The sequence below is a fragment of the Anabrus simplex genome, chromosome 5 (assembly GCF_040414725.1).
Source record: "Anabrus simplex isolate iqAnaSimp1 chromosome 5, ASM4041472v1, whole genome shotgun sequence".
Taxonomy (NCBI): Eukaryota; Metazoa; Arthropoda; class Insecta; order Orthoptera; family Tettigoniidae; genus Anabrus; species Anabrus simplex.
This window is the reverse complement of record NC_090269.1, coordinates 367,339,678-367,361,493: the sequence shown is the minus strand read 5'-3', so window position 1 is coordinate 367,361,493 and position 21,816 is coordinate 367,339,678. Positions and strand designations below refer to the sequence as shown.

General features: G+C 42.3%; 1 long non-coding RNA gene across 2 annotated transcripts in view; it reads left to right on the top strand.

The window, feature by feature from the left end:
* The window catches only part of LOC136874924 (uncharacterized), a 638,399-nt gene that overhangs the window by 270,609 nt on the left and 345,974 nt on the right, over positions 1-21,816 (top strand). The gene's annotated exons all lie outside the window — the stretch shown is intronic.

Here is a 21,816-nt window from a genome sequence, read left to right as displayed (position 1 = left end):
GAGATGCAAGGTAAAGAAGAAGGAAATTTCAACGCTTCATCGCTATCGAAACAAGTTATGTTTGTACCTAGAAACGCTACTGCTGAAGCACGTATTATATCAAAACAAGTCCCTGCACATCAACTGTCTGCATATAGACTCAAAGTTCACAACAAGCCTCTGTTACCCTATGTAGATATAAGCTACTGTAAAGACCCCAACGTACTGGTAAAACGTTTACAACTGCTAAGAGCCTATCATGATGCTGGTTACACACAGTACAAAGAAGATATTTTTGAAATAGAGCATGAATTACGTCGTGTTGGTATTATTAAGTAAGCGCTTACCCTCACCTAAGTCATCCATCTGTAGTATATAGTCGATCGAGTAGCTATATTCGTATAGATTATTTCCCAACATTCTCCCTTCCTTAGGGTGTTAACTCCGCCTCTAGTTGTAGAGCCGGTCTCAAGCCCGGATAAAGAGAGGAGAGGCGCCCTAGCCCTTTAGCCCATTAGCCTATTAGCCCTTTAGCCCTTTAGACCTTTAGCCCTTTAGCCCATTAGCCCTTTAGCCCATTAGCCCTTTAGCCAAGGAATGTGCGGTAATCTAATCTTCTTAGAACAAAGGTATCCCCTGACATGTTCTAAACACATGTTGTATCGAGTACAGTGTTCTATTATAGTCTTGATCACTTATTTAGTGTTCTAAACACTTCAATCAATGTTCCGATCACATGATAAAGTTAACGGCATAGAGTGCGGTGTTCGATTCTAGTCTTGTTATGTTTCTTTAGTGATTTGCAAGTCTAAACATGCATAATGACGTCATCACTGCAGCACATGCTTACTCTAGCTATCCCGATGCAGGTTTAAACTTGTTCGATAGAGCTATACCTTGACATAAGAGGAGGCCTTAACAGCTTATGTATAGCCGCTATTGTTTAAAGATAGCTGCTGTGAAGAAAAAGCACGTCGAATTTTTCAAATTACCTGCTACCACATTTCAAAGGTATGAGGTTTAGTGCTGTAAAGATACCTGCACGATGCAAAGCTAACTTTCTTCATCAGAGCAGCCACCATCTTGTGTGAGCACCTCTAGGCCGTATCATAAGCAGCTGTGTATAGTCACCGTCTTGTCGCTGCTACCTCCCGCAAGCACCCCTAGGGCGTCTCATAAGAGTAGCAGCCATCTTGTGCAAGCGCTCTTAAGCTGTCTCATAAGAAGCTATGTATAGTCACCATCTTGTAGAAATAGATAGCTGCCAATGCCAAAGGGCCTAAGTAAGGATCGAACCGTCGACCTCATCATTAGACTATGTTTTTTTCATGTTCCTGATACTGCAAACCTAGGTATCAGGTAGAAAAATTTTATCCGTTTTCGAGATATTTAACATTTTGCATTTAAGCCCCAAATTTAATGAATCGAACCTGCACGGCACGTTATACTCTCTACCATAGCTAGACCTGATCATGTTACGAAGACTTACTTCAATACAAGCTAAAACAGAGTGAATGCCAAAGGGCCTAAGTAGGAACCGAACCGTTGATCTCATCATTAGACTATGTTTTACTTGATCCTCGTACTGCGAACCGAGGTATTGGGCGGAAATTTTTTTGTCCGTTTTGCTCTACGATGCACTGCTTTCGAGATATTTAACATTTTGCATTTAAGCCCTAAATTTAATGAATCGAACTAGCACGACACGTTAGTTTCTAAGCTAAGAGCAGCAGCCATCTTGCGCAAGCACCCTTAAGGCGTCTCATAAGGAGACGTGTATAGCCGCCATCTTGTGTCCGCCATCTTGCGCAAGTATCCTTAGGGCGTCTCTAGCCATCTTGTGCAAGGACCCTTAAGCCGCCTCATAAGAGCAACCGCCATCTTGCACAAGCATCACTAGGGCGTCTCATAAGGAGCCTTGTATAACCACCATCTTGCGCAAGCATCCCAAGGGCGTCTCATAAGAACCTGTGTATAGCAGCCATCTTGCGTAAGCACCCTTAAGGAGTCATGTATAGCCACCATCTTATGCAATTAGCGTTGAGAGAGGACTGCTGTAGAATTTTTCTTTTTAAATTATCCACCACCACATTTCAAAGGTATCTAGCTAAAGATAGCAGCACTGCGTATGACAGGTGACGAATTTACATCTACTGCGATAAAGAGGGCAGCACGGTGCTCAAAGATGGCGGATGATAGCTGTCAAAAAAGCACGTAGCTATGTTTACCAAACAAGAGCATGTGGAATTTGCTGCCACCACATTTCAAACTAAAGAGGGCAGCACTATGCTCTGTTGATTAAAGATGGCGGATGGTAGCTGACAAAAAAGCACGTGAGTTTGTTTCCAAACAAGAGCACGTGGAATTTCTCAATTTGCCGCCACCACATTTCAAAGGTATCTAGCTAAAGATGGCAGCACGGTGCTCTCTTGATTAAAGATGGTAGATGATAGCTAACAGAACTTTTCAAATTGCCCGCTACTACATGCTTAAGGTAGTAGCCATAAAGAGGGCAGCACGGTGTTCTGTAGATTAAAGATGGCGGGTGATAGGTGATGAAATTGCCCGCATGATAGCAGCACGGTGCTCTGTTGATTAAAGATGGTGGATGACAGCTGTTAGAAAAGCACATAGCTTTGTTTCCAAACAAGAGCACGTGGAATTTGCCGCCACCACATTTCAACTAAAGATGGCAGCACGGTGCTTTCTTGATTAAAGATGGTGGATGATAGCTAACAGAACTTTTCAAATTGCCCGCTACTACATGCTTAAGGTAGTAGCCATAAAGAGGGCAGCACGGTGTTCTGTGGATTAAAGATGGCGGATGACAGGTGATGAAATTGCCCGCATGATAGCAGCACGGTGCTCTGTTGATTAAAGATGGCGGATGACAGCTGCACATGGCTTTGTTTCCAAACAAGAGCACGTGGAATTTACCGCCACCACGTTTCAAACTAAAGAGGGCAGCACTGTGCTCTATAGATTAAAGATGGCAGATGACAGCTGTCAAAAAAGCACGTGAGTTTGTTTTCAAACAAGAGCACGTGGAATTTTTCAATTTGCCGCCACCACATAGAGGGCAGCACTGTTCTCTCTGGATTAAAGATGGCTGCTTGTCGAAAAGCATTTTTCAAATTATCCGCCACCACATTTCAAAGGTAAGTAGCTAAAGAGGGCAGCACTGTGCTCTATAGATTAAAGATGGTGGATGACAGCTATCAAAAAAGCACGTGGCTGTCAAAAAGCACGTGGATTTGTTTATCTCGAGCTAGTGAGGTTAAGTTGGTAGCACTAAGGTTTAGGCCCGTCAAGATGGCAGCACTGCCGATGACAGGTGACGCAAGAGGGCAGCACAGTGCTCTGTGGTTTAAAGATGGCGGATGACAGCTGTCAAAAAAGCACGTGGCTGTCAAAAAGCACGTGGCTTTGTTTATCTCGCGCTAGTTAGGTTAAGTTGGTACTACTGAGGTTTAGGCCCGTCAAGATGGCAGTACTGGGGTTAGCGATGCGTTGTTGTCGATGACAGCTGTCAAAAAGCACGTGGCTTTGTTTACAAATCTGTCGAAAAGCACGTGGCTGTCAAAAAAACACGTGGCTTTGTTTACCTCATGCTAGTTAGGTTAAGTTGGTACCACTAAGGTTTAGGCCCGTCAAGATGGTAGTACAGAGGTTTGCGATGCGTTGTTGTTGATGAGAGCTGTCAAAAAGCACGTGGCTTTGTTTACAAATCTGTCAAAAAGCACGTGGCTGTCAAAAAAACACGTGGCTTTGTTTACCTCATGCTAGTTAGGTTAAGTTGGTACCACTAAGGTTTAGGGCCGTCAAGATGGTAGTACTGAGGTTTGCGATGCGTTGTTGTTGATGAGAGCTGTCAAAAAGCACGTGGCTTTGTTTACAAATCTGTCAAAAAGCACGTGGATGTCAAAAAGCACGTGGCTTTGTTTACCTCGCGCTAGTTAGGTTAAGTTGGCACTACTGAGGTTTAGGCCCGTCAAGATGGCAGTACTGAGGTTAGCGATGCGTTGTTGTCTGTCAAAAAGCACGTGGCTTTGTTTACAAATTCAAATTTCCCGCGGGAGGTGGAGGAGGCATCTGGGAGGCCTCTGGCTGAGGTGGAGGTGGAGGTGGCCACTGGGAGGCCTCTGGCTGAGGTGGAGGTGGAGGTGGCCACTGGGAGGCCTGTGGCTGAGGTGGAGGTGGAGGTGGCCACTGGGAGCCTGAGGTGGATGTGGCGGCAGAACCCGTATATTATACTACTTATGACGATAAGGACACTGAAAACTTGGAATTTAGAAACCGAAAGCGAATGACGAGATCAGTAGTAGTTGCGCCATCGGCTAGTATGGGTTCGAGTGTCTCCTGCAGGCCGAGGTGTCTTAAGCCAGGGAGATCGGCGCACTCTGTGACTATGTGGGCTACGATGAAGTCGGGACCACAAGGACACTGGGGGGTCTTCCTTCTTCAGGAAGTAAGAGTGCGTAGATCTGCTAAATATATATGTATGTTTATAAAAACATGATTTAAAATGTAGTCTATATGTCATGTTTTCAAACTAAAGTGGCAATTTTATGGTACAAGTATCCTACTTGTTTTACGTCGCACCGACACAGATAGGTCTTACGTCGACGATGGGACAGGAAAGGCCTAGGAATGTGATGGAAGTGGCCGTGGCCTAAATTAAGGTACATACCGAGCATTTTCCTGGTGTGAAAATGGGAAACCACGGAAAACCATCTTCGGGGCTGCCGACAGTGGGGTTCGAGCCCACTATATCCCGGATGCGAGCTCACAGCTGCGCGTTCCTAACCGCACGACCAACTCATCCGGTGGTACAAGTATGCTTACAAAGGATAAACATATGACAAAAAGAAGACTGTTTACGTATTTAGTCATCTCGGTGCCCGTTTTTAACAGTATTCATAGCTAGAAGTCTTTTTCTGGTGATTCATCTTGATCTCTAGATCAGTGGTATTCAAAGTGTGGTACGCGTACCACTAGGCGTACGTGGGGTCATCTCATGGATTACGCAAATTTATCGTAGTTTCTAATTGTTTTGAGTGAGCAGTTCAAAAAGAAGTCGAGCCTGCTCATTTTCAATAAAACAGTCTCCTTTCCGAAATATTCATTCTAAAATATCTGTCAGTTTGCAGCGACCATTGACTTGGTATGTAATAATGCTTCCTTATGCTGCATTGCTCTTGTTTACATTTTTTGTTTCGAAATCCACTCATACACCACTTTTTCCGTAGCAAGGCATGCAGTACAATAGTACTTGTTGCATTAATAATACTGGTTTATACAACCCGTGGCAATAAAGTTCGGTGAATGAAGTCAGAACGGTCGATCCGGCAACACTGGCGCAACGCAACGCTGCACCTACCAAGCAGCAGGTTTTGATCACCTGCTCCCTGCGTTGTTCTGTTGAGCATCGTGTGTGTGCCGTGTAAGACCTGTTTGACACAGTGCGTGTTTCTGAACTGCGAACAGGAATACGAACGACCAAAAGATCAATGTACAGTCTTGTTTTAAGCTTGGCAAGACACCGAAAGAAACGCATGGGATGCTAGTACGTGTTTATGAAGATCAAGCACTGGCCTTGAAGTGTGTGCACGAGTAGTTCACCCGTTTTCGAGGAGGCCGGGAACGTGTTTTTGACAACCCCAGTAGCGGAAGACCGCCGTCAGTGACGAAAACATTGAGAAGGTGAGCACCTTAATCACGAACGATCGGCGATTAACTGTGCGCATGATAGCGGATGAACCGCAGATTAACCATGAATCCGTGCGACAAATCGTTACCCAGAAGTTAGGGAAAAGGAAAACGTGTTCTCGTCTTGTGCCACAAAACTTGACTGACGATCAGAAGCAGGCACGTTTAGAGGTTTCACAGGATTTTGTCGAAACGGCGGATGCGACACCAAATTTCTTGAACTGTATCGTCCCTGAAGATGAAACCTGGTGTCTCAGTTCATTGCAAAAAAGCGGGTGGTGCAATTTGAATATCCCCCATACTCGCCAGATCTCAATCCTCCAAACTTCTTCCTATTTCCACGACTCACACTCACTTTGAAAGGAAAGAGATTTGACGATATTCCTGACATCCAACGAAACGTGACGATGCTTTTGAACACCATCCCAAAGGAAGCCTTCTTGCACAGTTTTCAGGACATGTATCGCCGATCTCAGCAGTGCATAGTTATGGGGAGTTGTGGGGAGGGAGGGGGACTATTTCGAAGGACAGTAAGGTCATTTTCGTGCATTGTTCATCTGTGTTGATAGTACAGGACTATCAGCGAACTTTATTGTCACAGGTTGTATATCGTTGCTAGGTAATAAAAACCTCGTAATTCCAATGACACGTTTCCCCATTTGTCTTGTGAAGGCTTGCGGCGTTGCCTGAGAAGGGAACAGAAGACTCAGATGGTCTAATAATTGGGCAATCATTAAGCGATGAAGATGCAAGGAATAGTTCTCCGACTGACCGCTCTGTTTTGGACTTTTGTAAACTTTACTCCGAAGGATTTGGGAGTTCTCATTTACCGAGCAATAATTATATAGAATATAATAGAATACTCCCAACCTCTAGTTCCAGATCGCCTGAAACTAGGGAGAGAACACTGTTTTATTGCAATTCATTAAGTTGGATACATGCGTTATAATTTCCTTTTATAGTTATTTGATTATTAGTCCGACTCGTTGGCTGAATGATTTGCGTACTGGCCTTGGGTTCAGTGCGTCCCGGGTTCGATTTCCGGCCGGGTCGGGGATTTTAATCGCTTCTGATTAATTGTTCTGGCTCGGGGACTGGGTGTTTGTGTCCGTTCCAACACTCTCCTCTTCAGACAACATACCAAACTACCAACCACCACAGAAACACGCAATAGTGATTACATACCACCAGACAGGGTTGGCGTCAGGAAGGGCATCCGGCCGTAAAACAGAGCCAAACTCTCGACCCCCACAGGTGCGGGAAAAGCGGTATGAAAAGAAGAAGAATAATAATTTGATTATTACTACACGAAATATAATTTATTTTGTCCTAGACGTTAACAGTGATATATTGTCTAGGACAACATGTATCTTTCCTTAGCTTATTTAATACTTACTTTTGTGTCACAAGTATTCTGCCATTAACAACATGCCTTACTTAATGGCTGAATTATAAATAGAAGATAATGACACGACCATACAACCATTTATATGTTACTACATTTGACATTAATTTTAATCTGCTACTAATCATATGCAGGCTTCTTATCCATTTGGCGTTTTAAATTTCCTTTTTCCACATACTTTTTAAAATACAAAAAAAGTTCTTCCGGGTGTAATCTACTGTTTATTTAATATTTTAGCAATTGTATAGAATTCTCTGTCTCTTTCTATTTTTTGTTTTATATTCACTTCCCAGATATTTTACTCTAAGTCCTGCGGTCAGCAATGATTATATACAATGCCATTATTGTTATTATTGGGGAACAGGATGGTGTAGCGGCTTGGCTGCTTGCCTGTCATCCCGGGGACCGTGGTTTGATTCCTGGTGTTGCTGGGGTGGGATAATCATTTGAAAGTCTGTTGGCGTCAGGAAGGGCATGCGAATTCAAATCCCCGGCCACACATTTTTCATGCCTCAGTGTGTGCATGGACCCTGAACAAGCGGAATGATCTGCAGGTAATGATGATGATTATAGTTGATATTATTTCTGGTATAATCGCAATGTACTTCAGGGGCACGAAGGTAAAAAAAAAAAAAAAAAAAAGGATTTTGGGGGTACGCTAATCAAAAAGTATGAATACCACTGTTTTAGATGACCAGTTTATGATATGAGGCCAGTACTCCTTTGCATATTTTTTTATCTTTACAAGCTAGTTCACATCTTGTAGATGCAGATAGGTTTTATGGCAACGATGGGATAGGAAAGAGCTAGGAGTGGCCTTAATTAAGGTACAGCCGCAGCATTTACCTGATGTGAAAACGGGAAACCACGAGGGTTACATGAACTAATCGTATCTATAAAACTTCATTGTAATTTTTGTCCTAAATGGAGGATAATAATTGCTTTCACATAAATCAACAGTAAAACTTGCGGTAAATTAATAAATGACATTCTTACTAGAGAAATAGAGATAGGTAACTACGGCAAATATTTCGCTGTACCACGACTCTCCTCAGTGGTATTCCGCTTCATCGTGCTGTCTTTTGTTTCCTTTTCGAGGTCCACCGACGAGTGGAAGTGCTATGTCTGCGAATTTTCATATATTTGACCATCATGACTAGCGCGGACCGTTTAAACAGAAAAATGGAGGTGAGAAATATACCGTAAGTAACACAAAAAGTATTTTTGTTGAAAGAAAAATAACATGATCCCTGGACCAATAATTATCTTAATTAATGAGTTATGGGCACATGTCAACAAGTTGCCCCAGCAAGTAACATGAAGCAAAGCAAAGGCGTATAATGAAGTTAAGTAAGCAAAGACTGAACGCACAAAAGTATTACATGAACAAAAGACATATTGAAGCGCAGTGATGTAGTAGAATTCATAGTCGTATGTATATATTTCTCTAGTAATATTGGTATGTTTTAATTTTGTCAAAAACATATCAGATGTAAGGCTTTTCAGGCGCTTGCTCTATTAACCAGCGTTTCGTCTTAGGTCTGACACTAGACTCATCAGAGTGGGATGCGTCAGACCTTACCCACTGACGCTGGGGTGTATGCAGGTGAACTTATCAGAAGCCCTTATAAGAGGCACAGTCTGATAACTGCATACGGGAGATAAATCTCCACAATGGAATTATTTTCCGCCTAGCAATTCCGAATGGAAAATTCTAAATTCCCATGGAGGGAATTAGATATTTTTCACCAATAGGGCATGTCAAAAATGTCAAAAACATGTCAGATGTAAGGCTTTTCAGGCGATTGCTCTATTAACCAGCGTTTCGTCTTTTTGACATTTTTGACATGCTCTATTGGTGAAAAATATCTAATTCCCTCCATGGGAATTTAGAATTTTCCATCTTGTAATTTACCACTAATTTTAAACTTAATTTGCATAAAGCAATTATTTTCTTCTATTTACGACAAAAATTAGAATGAAATTTCATGGATATGATTCGTTCATATACCCCATCTAACTTTATGTGATTAATAACTAATTCTTTAGAATAAGCAGGAAAAGAAACAACATTTTGTAAAAGTTTTGCTATAGGCAATAAAGTGAAATCTTCCGAGATGCTCAAGTATGTCAGATTCGTGTTGGTACATTAACTACAACGTAAAGGAACTCCTTCTGGACTAAATTTTGGCACATCGGAGTCTCCCAAAACAGTAAAAGTAGTTAATGGGACATAAAGCCAATAACATTATTATTTGAAATCTTCAGAAGCAACTCCATCTATGAAAGGGATTCTCTACAGATTATCTGAATTTATTGTAGGTGCTTACGGGGAATGATACTGTCTCAGCCTTTGGTACCTTATTTCCAGCGCTTCTGTCCGGGCATTGTTTGTGATAAAATTGTATGCGGCTTGAAGCTGAGTTTGGTTTGAAAAAGTAACAGCTAACGCACATGTGATATTTTAGAACCAAACATCTGGAGCCGGGTTCACTCTTTTCATGATAGATACAGTACATCATATGTTACGTTATTCAACGAAATAAGGTGACGCAAGGGAAATAAAGACTTTTGGCTGGAAAAATGGCAAAATTTGCACACGTTACGTTTCCGAAATAAGAGATTCAAATTACCAGCACTATATATAAAACTTCAACTGCGCAGGTTTCAAAAGGACTAGATTGCCAAAGTCTCTATATGTATGAGCAACAACAACAAAATAACCAAGCATTACAGAGTACGTCTTCTGAATTGAACCTCAGAATGCCTGATGACAGTTCACTAGCATTTACTTAATTATATGTAGCCTGGATAATAAAACTCTTATACTGCGCAGGCCATTAAAAATATAAATACCTCAACTAATGAGATACCAATCGCTGAAAACCGTGAATTCACAATTTCACAAACCATAGTCCAGAAATTGATAGTATTTTCCTGCTCGTCGAGCAGAATAATGGGGCCATTGTGAGTGCTGTTTGTTTACGGTGTAGCAGCTGATTATCGCCAACGAGCCTGATCGTGGTTTATCGCTGATGGGGTTTACGATACAACAAACAGCAGCACATTCTATCAGCTTAGTTAACAGTTGATATTTTAGAACGATATTTTAATCTGATTCCCTTCTTATAGCCAACGGCCGTAGCCCGTGAGATCTCCGAAGTTAAGCAACATTGGGCGTGGTTTGGAGTTGGATAGGTTGCCACGCGCTGTTGGTGGGGGGTAAGGGAATGGAGGAGCGGAAAGGAACTGGCCACCCTACCGCACGTAAACTCCGGCTCAGGAACACCTCTGCGGAGGTTCGGACCTACCTTCGGGCAGAATAACCCTTACCTTACCTTACCCTTCTTATAGTGAACTAGTATACCCGTCGTTGATGGTTTAGTTTTCACATCAGCAGTAAGGTCATCTAGGGCAGTGGTATTCAAACTGTTTGGTTGGCATACCCCCAGAATCCACTTGTTTTTCCTTCGTACCCAATAAGAACGAGTATATTGCGTTTATACCAGAAATAACAAAATATTGCTGCTGGATGTCCATAATATTATCATCATCATCTTTCGCAGCTTATCGAGCTTGCTCAGGGTTTCTGCATACACTGAGGCATGAAAGAGTTGTAGCCGGAGATTTAAGATCGCATGACCGGGCGAGTATGCCATGCGGTTAGGGGCGCGCAGCTATGAGTTTGCATCCAGGAGATAGTGGGTTCGAGCCCTACTGTCGGTAGCCCTGAAGATGGTTTTCCTTGGTTTCACATTTTCACACCAGGCAAATGCTGGGCCCCGTGGTGTAGGGGTTGCGTGCCTGCCTCTTATCTGGAGGTCCGGGTTTGATCCCCGGCCAGGTTAGGGATCTTTACCTGGATCTGAGGGCTGGTTCGAGGTCCACTAAGCCTACGTGATTAGAATTGAGGCGCTATCTGACGGTGAGATAGCGGTCTAGGTCTAGAAAGCCAATAATAACGGCCGAGAGGATTCGTCGTGCTGACCACACGACACCTCGTAATCTGCAGCCTTTCGGGCTGAGCAGCGGTCGCTTGGTAGGCCAAGGCCCTTCAGGACTGTAGTGCCATGGGGTTAGTTTAGTTGAAATGCTGGGGCTGTACCTTAATTAAAGCCACGGCAGCTTCCTTCCTACTCCTAACACTTTCCTATCCCATCGTCGCTATAAAACCTATCTGTGTCGACGCGACGTAAACAAATAGTCGCAGGACCTTCCTGACACCAGGGCATTTCAACTGAGAATCCCACCCGAGCAACACCAGGAGTCAAACCACGGTCGCCCGGATGACATGCAAATAGGTAAGCCGCTACACCACCCTGTTCCCGAGTAATAACAATAATATCTTCTATATATAGTATATCGTCGCTAGGCAAAGGAAACCTCGTAACTCTTTTGGAGTAAGGTTTACAGAAGAAACCCAATACTGAGTGGTGAGCAATGGCCAGAAGAATTTTCCTAGCATTTTCAGTGATAAGGATAGCCCAGTTATTCCACAAATGGAGTCTTCTGTTCGCTTCTCAGGCAACGCGGCAAGCCTTCACAAAGCAGATTGAGAAACGTGGTTTTCTCGTGAGTGCAATTACGAGGTTTTCATTGCCTATCAATGATCACGAGTACAATTATTATTCCTACAATTACTATTGTGCTGTATGCTGTATGCACTGCTACTAAAGGAAACCCGAAGTGAATGAGTGGATTTCAAACAAAAATAAAAAGAACAATGCAACATAAGTTTCTGAATGATATTGTTCCTGGTCTTCAGTTTAGCAGCGGTATTCGTAAGCATTTTTACATACCATGTCAATGAGATGTACAAAGTGTCGCATATTTTACTATGAATAGTTAGGACAGAGGACTCTGTGGGGGAGTCAATGTGATACTCAGTGAGGGGTTCCGTGGCTGGGCTGAGGGCGACAGAGGTGTTGGTTGTCGCTAGTGTCCCACCTAGGTCTAAACAAGGAGCTGTTGTGGTGTCGGATAGACCAGACAGAACGGCTCGTCTACAGTAGAATAAGCCCGCTAATTTTACGATCACTCCCAGCAGAACAAGCCGGTTTTAGACCTAACCGTAGTTGTGAAGACCAAGTTCTTGCGTTAACAACCCACATTGAAGCAGGTTTTGAAAAGCGACTGAAGAGTGGTGCGGTGTTCATAGACCTTACAGTCGCTTATGATACGGTTTGGAGAGAGGGAGTTGGGTATAAGTTTATAAACTTGTTGGATGCAGAGTAATGTCACAACTCATAAACAACATGCTATCAGATAGATTGATCCAGGTAGTTATAGTAAAGTCAAAAAGCTCAACAATGGTCTCCCTCAAGGATCGGTGCTCTCTCCATTGCTGTTTAATATGTACATTGCCGATATACCTGGCACTACATCACGCCAATTTGCTTATGCGAACGACCTAGCAATAATTACTCAGCAATCCAATGTGAATGAGATAGAAGCAATTCTAAACAGAGACCTTGACATTTTAAGTGAGTACTTTGATAAGTGGTGTTTGATACCTTGCACCAGTAAAACAGAAACCTGTCTCTTTCACTTTAATAACAGGCAGGCAAACATTACTTTGAATGTTTCCCTCGACACCTCTCCTCTTCCACACAATTCTAATCCCAAGTACCTTGGAGTAACTCTTCATCGGACACTATCCTTCAGGAAACATTTAATGAACACTTGCAGGTCATGAGCACCTGATCACCTTTTGAAAACACGACTTTGCCTAGGCATACCAAAACTTTAACGTTGCACCACCAAGTTCAAAGTAAAGGAAACAAATTAATGTTTAAAAGTATCGAGCACGGAATAGCCCCGACCCTGCCGGGAATCGAACCCGGGACCCCTCTGACCAAAGGCCAGCACGCTAATCCATTTAGCCATGGAGCCGGACATAATAATAATAATAATAATAATAATAATAATAATAATAATAATAATAATAATAATAACAACTAGCAGTTTCCCGTTGGCTCCACCCGCAATGTACAAAGTATAGTGTTGTTCGTTACTATTCTCGCGGATGTATTTGCAAAGTTTCGAGTTAATGAAATAAAGCACATGATCTGCTGTGATAATATAATGTAATATTACATACATACATACATACATACATACATACATTATCATTATAGACTGTTATGCCTTTCAGAGTTCAGTCTGCAAGCCTCTGAGAATTTACTAAACGTCGCCACAATCCTCGATTTGCAACTAGTGTTGTGGCCTCATTTAGTTCGATACCTCTTAAATCGTTAGAAACCGAGTCTAACCATCGTCGTCTTGGTCTCCCTCTATTTCTCTTACCCTCCATAACAGAGTCCATTATTCTCCTAGGTAACCTATCCTCCTCCATTCGCCTCACATGACCCCACCACCGAAGCCGGTTTATGCGTACAGCTTCATCCATCGAGTTCATTCCTAAATTAGCCTTTATCTCCTCATTCCGAGTACCATCCTGCCATTGTTCCCACCTGTTTGTACCAGCAATCATTCTTGTTACTTTCATGTCTATGTCAACAAAACACTTGACAATACATAACACTAAGAAATTGAATTATACGTTCTTTGGAACAACACTACACGCCGAAGTGTTAAATAGTCCTTGAAAGATCTTCGTCATGGAGACAAATGTACTCATAACTTTTCTCAGAATCTACCAATTTAAGTATTTATTACCTCAAAAGAAAGCTCTTGATCCACTCAGTGTTTTTAGACAAAAACGAACTGCGTACCTCAATTAGAACGAAGAATATGATTGCTTCAATGAGAAAAAATGTTGAAGAAATGAGACGTCAAATTGAACGTGCACTCATAACTTTCCTAAGAATTAACCAATTTGAATAGTTAAGAGCTGAAATAAAAGAGCTTGATCCACTGAGTGTTCTTAGGCCAAAACGAACTACGTATCTCAATTAGAACCAAAGATATGATTGCTTCAGAGAGAGAAAAAAAACCGAAAAAATCAAATAATTTGAGGAAGGCGAAAGTTAAGTGATTTATAGTACCTGATGACAAATCTGTGCATGAATACCTTTCAGTTAAAAAAAATGAAGGAAATAGACCGGATAGAATGGCCGGACTGACTGACTTTAGTTTTCATAGTTTTTTTAAAATATAAGTATAGATAATCATTCCTTCTGTTATTACATTTCACCTACTATAAGTCCGACTCGTTGGCTGAACGGTCAGCGTACTGGCCTTCGGTTCAGATGGTCCCGGGTTCGATTCCCGGCCAGGTCGGGGATTTTAACCTTAACTGGTTAATTCCAATGGCACGGGGGCTGGGTGTGTGTGTTGTCTTCATCATCATTTCATCCTCATCACGACGCATAGGTCGCCTACGGGAGTCAAATAGAAAGACCTGCCCCTTGGCGAGCCGAACCCGTCCTGGGATATCCCGGCACTAAAAGCTATACGACATTTCATTTTGTACCTACTATAAAACATGATGAGACTTCGGAAAGCCGAAATCTCATCTCGAGAAGGATTCTTAGTGCAACTACATATCCTGCCAGGGCACCTCGAAATTAAGAACTCTTGAATGCTAACGAATATATCAGGATTCGATCTGGCAATCTTTAGTGCACGAGGCAAGTGGCTAACCAACATTGCTAAATAGCAGGATTTTTTCCTCATATAACTTAGATAAATAGTTAATTGCGCACAATGTGTATGAATACAAGTATATACAAAGTATTACACTGTCTCACAAAAGTTTCTCAGAGATTCTGTTCTCAATTTGCACTTTAGTACATGGTATTTCTAATCTCTCACAGAGTTCACCACATCTTCTGCACTTACAGTCATGGCAGTGGTCATGAAATTGCTTGGATTCACACAGTTTATGGTGATATCCATGCACGGTGAGCCTTGTTGATATATGTCTTGATTTATAACCTCCTTGCATCTACTCTAAGTTAATCATTGCGTCACTGAGGTAAAAATCGTCCGATATGTTTCGCGGCCATTAAAGCAATGGGTGACATCAAACTCCTCATATAACTTAAGGGATCGTTATTATATCATCATCATCATCATCGCCAGTAAGACAGTAGCCTTAGGTATATCAACCATGATTCTTATAATTTAGTACTAAATTTCCTATGATGTACACAACTGCAAAGGAAATGCCCTCTATAATTAGGGGTAAAAGGTGAGCCGTGTACTTCAAATTGCTCTAGTTTATTTAATCATACTTGTTTTCTTCCTAATTCTGGCGCAGAGAGACAGTGAGTGTAAATGACATTGTAATGCGCCGGCAAATTCTTTGAGAAGCGCCCCCTTCTACTCCACTTTAATTAAAGCCTAATTACGTTTCCTGCTGTGAGGACACAATGCCGGTGTTTCCATGGTAGCGTACGACGCCCAGCTCATGATGGCGGAACACCACATGCCTGTCAGAGAGTGACATGGCCATAGTAAATTAAATACAACCAGAAAATTGTATACTTTATTGTCCTCATTTCTGTAGATTCATCACCCAGCTTTGCAGGTCTTTGTGTGTAAATTTATCGTAATATTTTTTTTTTAAATATTGGTACAATCAACTCTTCACAGCTGACTTGACAGTTTCAACATGACAGTGTGTCATACATTGACGCCAAACAGGATACAATTTACGACGTTCACTTGTATGTTGTTGACTTATTTATAGACATTTGTTGGAGGAATTAGGACGAGAATCAACTCTGTGTATACATCATGTGAGGGAGCAAATGAAATGAAGTAGACAAGTTGTATGAAGCACATAGTGATATCATAGTCAGGGTCAACAGCTAGTATAGAATAGTGCTAATGGGTGATTTCCGTGCGAGAATTTGGAAGGTGATGTGTAAATGTGGGGAAGATATGGAAGCTTTAAGGAGTGGGAAGCGTTTACTGGACTTCAGTGCTAGAATGGGATTAGCAGTTACAGTACTTATTAATTCTTCAAGCATAAAGCTATTCATCGCTACACATGGGAGCGCCAGATCCATAATGGACTATATCGTAACCGACTTTTAATTCAGGAAATCTCTTAGGAATGTACGAGTTCTGGGGATTTTTCGATTATACAGACTGCTATGTAATATGCAGTGGACTTTAAATCACTAGTGTATAGAGAAAGTCATGCCTTCCAGCAGGCGAAAGAGTGTAGAGAATCTCCAGGACGATGAAATTATACAGAAGTACATGGATATGATTAGGGAAACGTTCCAAACAATAGACAGTCAGTAGGTTAACGATGTAGAAAGGTCATACAGGGTACTAGAGTATAAACCGTAAGGAGATATCTAGTAAGAACTGTGTGTAAAGATGGGGAAAAGCGAACTTCTTGGTGAAATGAAGAAGTGATAGCTGCTTGTAAACGTAAAAGGAAGGCGTATCAAAACTGGCTTCGTAAAATAACTCGTGCAGTTGGGAAATTGCGCGTTGATGAAGAAACAGAACCCAACATATGATTGTGGATTTCAGACAGAAATCGTGTCAGGAAATCGTGAAATACTTTATCAAGCAGCAGGTATTTTTTTCTGGACTTTAAAAAACATCTTAGAATGTGAGGGAAAAACGAAATGGATAGTGTTTCGGGTAAATCTGGTGAACTCATTGTAGGTCGCAGAGAATCATAAGGAGGAGTCCAGTGATGACAGTGAAATAACGCACGAGGAAGTAGAAGGGATGGCAAATAATCTACAGTACATGTCATAAAGCAGCAAGAATAGATTAAACTAGACCTGAAACGGTGAAATATAGTGAGAGTGAGAAGGGAGGGACGAACTAGCTTAACAGAGTAATGGGATCGGCTTAGAACGTGATTAAAGTACATTCTGATTGGATGAAAGCACTAATCGTATCTCTCTACAGCGTGACCTTGAAAAGCGATTCCATTATTTGCAGCACGCATCAAACGAAGGAAAACAGGCCCTCTAAACATTGGTCGCAAACCCAATAACTTCACTACAAATACTATCAATGATCACGATGTTCCAATAATTTACAGAGGGTCGTATGTAACAAGAGACGGAAATACATTCCTACCTAAACACGTGGTACTTGCATGACAGGAAACCGGCCCATTTCCACATTAGGTTTTGGTGGCTCTTAACGTGGGTCTTCTATGAGGGATGGATTGGTTGGGGAGGGCGAATACCTTGGCCTGCCAGTTCACCTGACTTTTAGATTGTTGGCTTTGGGGACATGTAAAGACGATGGTGTATGCGGTCTCCATAAATGATGTAGATGCCTGTGGTGCAATCCGGCAACATCCAGGTGTGCTCCAACCAATGCATGATTCCATGCGACGTAGTGCGGAAGGCTGCATTGCAATGGATGGTGGTGACATCGAGCACATGTTGTGAAGAGTAGATCAAGAACATGGTAATCACTAGAGCCTAATATCACATAGTCGAAAGAAGACTAAATATGAAGGCCTACAATACACAAAGCTCATAAAATTTATCAACAATAACATTACATTGACCGTTGTTTGTTGTGATGTGCTTTGTGCCTTCTGTTGAAACTCATCTCTGATAGAAAGGATTACTACTGCATACCGAGTATTTTTTTTAAATTTGCCTTACGTCGCACCGACACAGATAGGTCTTACGCGACGATGAGATAGGAAAGGGCTAGGAGTGGGAAGGAAGTGGCCTTGGTCTTAATTAAGGTACAGCCCCAGCATTTTCCTGGTGTAAAAATGGGAAACCACGGAATATCATCTTCAGGGCTGCCGACAGTGGGGTTCGAATCTACTATCTCCGGGATGCAAGCTCACAGCTGCATGTCCCTAACCACACGGCCAACTCGCCCGCCCGGTCGTACCGAGTGTAACAGTCTGCCTGAATATTGGCGGGAAGTAGCTGAGGAGTTACATAACTTTCTTCTTTAGCATGCAATTCCTCTGGTTCATAATTTTTCTGATACTACTGGTACATAACACACAGATTCGTCATAGCATTCGAGCTGTTCACTCCCCACTCTGAGGAACTGATTGGAAAGTGCAGTGCGCATATTTAACGGAATAACGGCAGAGGAGTGTTCACGGCTGTCTGCGGCCTGGTCATTCCAGTTCTGGAACTTTGGACTGTTTGATCGGCACTGCAGTACTATTTGTTAAAAGTGAGAAAATGTGCGGTTTTTCATTTGATTGAGTATTTTATATGATAACATTGCTTTTAATCGCTACTTTCCTACTGACGTTTCTGTAGTGACCTATGTTGATTTCAGTTAGGAAAACCACAAAGTCAGTCTTTCTGAGAATCCCGTAGCTAAGCACGAGTATATCAGCTAGTAGCATATAATTCGCGCTCTAGTGCTAACTGATAGTAGTGGTAGTGGACCATAACTCCGATGATAATGGGTTTGCCATTAATTTTTATAGGGCCTAATTTTCTCTGTTTGTTGCATACTGCCTCCTCTGTAAATATTGGAACCTTTTTCAAGGATATTCTGTATAAGCAAGGGAACATGATTTGATTGATTTGATTATTGTAGCAACTATCGATGCAAGGTGTTCAGTGACATTTTGTCCGACTCGTTGGCTGAACGGTTAGCGTACTGGCCTTCGGTTCAGAGCGTCCCGGGTTCGATTCCCGGCCGGGTCGGGGATTTTAACCTTAATTGGTTAATTCCAGTGGCACGGGGGCTGGGTGTGTGTGTTGTCTTCATCATCATTTCTTCCTCATCATGACGCGCAGGCCGCCTAGAGTAGTCAAATAGAAAGACCTGCACCTGGCGAGCCGAACCCGTCCTGGGATATCCCGGTACTAAAAGCCATACGACATTTCATTACTGACATTTTGGAAAATGGAGTGCAATCAGTGGTGCATAGTAAGGTGGTAGCAAATCAGTGGGGTTGTCAGGACCAGATATTCTGTATGCGACAAGTAGGCGAAATAAATAGAGTTATGTATATGTTTCGTAAGTATGGAGAAGGCACAAGGCTGTGTTGAGGGATTGTGGTATTAGAGGTAATGAAAAGCATTTATGTTGGCAATTGGCGTGCAGTGAGAATAAATTGATGGTAGGATGAATTTGTGGTTTAAGGTAGTTACAGGAGTTAGGCAAGGCTGTATTCGTTCACTGTTGTTGTTCATTGTCTGCATGGATCATTTACGGAAAGCCCGATACGTTGGCTGAATGGTCAGCGTACTGGCCTTCGATTCAGAGGATCCCGGGTTCGATTCCCAGCCCGATTGGGGATTTTAACCTTCATTGATTAATTTCAGTGGCTCGGGGGATGGGTGTTTGTGCTGTCCCCAACACCCCTGCAACTCACACACTACCCGAAACACTAACATCCACAACAATAACACGCAGTTGCCTACACATGGCAGATGCCACCCACCCTCATCGGAGGGTCTGCCTTACAAGGGCGCACCCGGCTAGAAATAGCCACACGATATTATTATTTACGGAAAGGTATAGAAGAGATTCAGTTGGTTTTAAATGTAGTAATTCAAAACCTTCCAAACTTTTATAATGGATACCTTATTACTAATATATAAATGTCAGTGTTTTGCTACATATCTGAAAGTAGATATAAAATCTTTGCAAAAATATGCTGGAGATGACAATGACGAAAAATACTATTCATAACAAGCATGTACGGTTACGTGACTGAGTGAGTTTGCAACGTCGTTAGGATGACGTAGCTTTGAGCCTGCATTAACAAGATGGTGGGTTCGAATCCCATCGGCGGTAACCCTGAAGATGGCTTTCCGTGGTTTCCCATTTTCACACCAGGCAAATGCCAGAACAGTTCCTATTCAAAGTCCACAGCCGACACCCAATTTCATTCACCATTATTCATTTCATCTTCATTAGCTCCTCAGTTCAGTTTGGCGGCTGGAAGGGCATCCGGCCGTAAAACATGCCATAACATCTTATCGCCGACCCCGTATCAGGATGCATACTTAACCTCTTATACCTTAATTCTTCTTCTTCTACTTCTTAATCTGTTTGCCCTCCGGGGTCGGTTTCTCCCTCGGACTCAGTGAGGGATATCTCATCTCTACCGCCTCAAGGGCAGTGTCCTGGAGTGTGAGACATTGGGTCGGGGATACAACTGGGGAGAATGACCAGTACCTGGCCCAGGCGGCCTCACCTGCTATGCTGAACAAGGGCCTTGGTGGGGGATGCGAAGATTGGAAGGGACAAGCAAGGAAGAGGGAAGGAAGTAGCCGAGGTGGGAAACCACAAAAAAACACTTTGAGGATGGCTCGATACCCACCTCTACTCAGTTGACCTCCCGAGGCTTAGTGGAGCTCGTTCCAGCCCAGCCCTCGTACCACTTTTCAAATTTCGTGGCAGGGCCGGGAATCGAACCCGGGCTCTGGGGGTGGCAGATAATTACGCTAACCACTACACCACACCACCTTAATTCTCTACTTGATAATTTCATCTCGGACAAGAATGCGCAAATGACATCCATTCGCTAATATTAACTTGCTTACTGATCGTCTTCGTTTTGCGAGTGATCTTCCAACAAACCCTTTTCTACGTAGTAAAGTACGGTATTTGTTTCTAACAGACGCAGGAAGATAGAGGTTGTATCGCCATCTGTTGACCATTTTAACAATCTTTTGTTCCGTCTTCATAATATGCTATCTTTTGGCACCTATTGAAGACACCACGATAGTTAGTGACGGCGAAATCCAACTGAGAAATAAAGTAAGAATCAAAGTATAAACTTCTCAATGGGAAAAATACGTAACATTTAAGCTGAAGTGCCTGAGAGTCTGAGGTTTGTCTAGAATGGGTGAGACTCAAGCTCAGGCGTAAACAAATGAACTAAAATCGTTGCAATATATTTCTCCCTACCGAAATTAAACGCACTATTATGCGTTTGCTGTTGCGGTTGACTACACTGTACGAGTCGTTACATTTGGGTGATGATAACATTGAACCTCATCGTTCGAAGCCCTGAAAATTGTTTGACATTTCCACACTAGGAAAATACAGGGCTATTGGAGAAGGATGGCGCGAAAGTAAAGTTAATTCTTTATTAAACTGACATACTATTATCCACTTCGGTGTGCAATGATAGATGACCTGCATAAGTTTCTTGGTCATTCGTTTCATGTCTGTCTGTGTAGTTTACTTACTGGCCGTCAGAGGGGGGCGCTGTTGTTAATACGGTGCATGTGGACGAACATTAGCCTACTATACGTCTTTTCTGCTCTGATGGCGGGCGGCCAACATGCTGTCAGGGGAAGCGGGGAGCATGGGGCCGGTCAATCCAACACGACGTGAGAGGCCGTTAAGGGAAGGAGACAGAGGCCACTATTACAACGTTGCCAGGAGCGCCTGCGCGCGTGTTAAAGTTGTGTTGAAATCCACATAACTTTGAAATACAGAGCTTCGTATGTTATAGTTCGAGTATGGCCTGTGGATGAGGTTTAATATTTCTTTATTTATAAAATTGTATTATATCTTCGATATAGTACGATACGAGTTAATTAATAATGCATATAAAAATTGCATTGACAACAGACCGAAAAATAATTGGTTCAAAAGTACAGAGCTATACAACATATGTTCAGTGTCGGGTAGGGATAGCAGTTTTTAAAAAAATACCGATATATCGATATTTCGATATATTGAAAACTTATTTTCGATAATCGATATTTATTGCACATAATATATCGGTATATTCAAGCGATATCGATATATCGTAACCCAAGAGTAACTACAATATCATCACCAGATCTCAATGCATATATATCAATATTGGTTTATTC